Here is a 1,650-nt window from a genome sequence, read left to right as displayed (position 1 = left end):
CCCGCGGCAGCCACAGTGACTCGCGGCGTGGTTTACGAGTTACTGTGTAATGGGAGCTGAGTCATAAATTAAACCGCATTACCCCCCGCGACTATTTGCGGCTTCTGTTCTTCCTGGTCAAGGGAGGCGGGGGAGCGCGGAAGGGTCAGTGGAGCAGAACGGAGAGCAAAGCGGGGACAGGTCCCGGCTGGGAGATCAGCGCCTGCTTACGGACAGGGCGATGCTGGGGCACTGCCGACCTTCCCTCCTTCTGCCTTCATTCCGGCTGCCCCTTGCACCCCGAGCAGTCTTCACGCCCCAACAGCACTCGGCCCAGCTGCTGGGACACCCCATGTGGTCGCTGATGCCATGCTTGGCAATGGGACAGAGAGGGATGGAGCGGGCTGGGACCTGCCCCAGGGAGCCCACTAGCATCCCCAGGTGGATCTCACCCCTCCGGGAGACGCCTCCCTGTCCAGCTCCTCACTGAGGCCGTGCTGGCCCCCACGGTCCTGACCCACACCCAGCAGCACGGGGCAGGCAGCACGGCTTTATTTGCACGGCACGGGCTGATCTCCCAGTGCAGCCACCACCGCATTCACACAAGGCTAACACGTGCTTGGAAGGTACGCAGGCAGGTGCCTCTGCTGAGCACTCCTGTCCCTCAAGCAGTGACAGCGAGGAGCACTAACGCCGGTTTGACTCCACGTGAGAGCCAGTTACTTCGGTTTTGAATGCACAGGCCCCTTCGAGTTGCAAATGAGATTTATCCCTTGGATTTGCTTGGCTCCTTCAGAGGCAACACGTAAGCTGGCATTAGCAACATGCAGTTTCTTGTTGGTAGTTAAGGAACCCACTCATGAGGCTGTGGACTGGCTTTGCCAATCTTTCCCTCCTCTTTTCAAAGCAGGATTTATTTTTTATCATCTTTAACCTCAAAGAGATGAATAAAAAAGACATTGGCAAGTCTCCCCCTGCCTTGTCCTCTCCTGCCCTGTTAATCATTAGCGCTGAGATATCCGACATTCATACTGTTTCAGTGAGCATTGCCTCATCTAATGACAGAGGAGAAACTGCTTTCCTGGGTTGTGAAACAACCTGGGTGCAGGACCCCAGGGGTTTGCGTTCGGGCAGGTCTGTGGCTCAGAGGAGGTGGATCCATCCGGATCCTCTGGATTCATCCCACCCGTGACAGAGGCAGGGTGTGAGCTGGCAGCAATGGGGTCTCAGGTCCCTTTTCCGAGCTGGCCATGGTGGTGTCTCACCCAAAGTACTGGGGTTTGCAGTTAATTCTCGGAGCCATCACATCTGCTAAAACTGAGCTAGGATTTCTGCTCCATTTTGTGCGAGCGTGGCTGCGTTTGAGTCACCTTCATCCCGTCTGCGCACGGTCGGCGGTGCCTGCTCTGGGCTCTGCCGGAGGCCAGGAGCAATCCCCACATCACTCGGGTTTTGTCTCAGCCCTGACTCACCCCACAGTGCCCAGGAGCCTCAGCTGCCCTGGCTCCTGTTGGAGCCAAAATCACCTCTTAGAAAAGACCACGCGCAGCGGCCAGCGCTGCGGGGCCGTGGGGATCATTCAGCAACTGCCGATGAATCAGGGCTTGCTCAGTGCCGGATGGGCAGAGGCTGCACACTCCGCCCGGCAGAGGCCGGACCCGCACCCCGGGG

Source organism: Buceros rhinoceros, unplaced genomic scaffold (assembly GCF_000710305.1).
Source record: "Buceros rhinoceros silvestris isolate BGI_N320 unplaced genomic scaffold, ASM71030v1 scaffold35720, whole genome shotgun sequence".
In the NCBI taxonomy this organism is placed as follows: Eukaryota; Metazoa; Chordata; class Aves; order Bucerotiformes; family Bucerotidae; genus Buceros; species Buceros rhinoceros.
The sequence above is the reverse complement of the archived record's forward strand: the minus strand, read 5'-3'. Positions refer to the sequence as shown.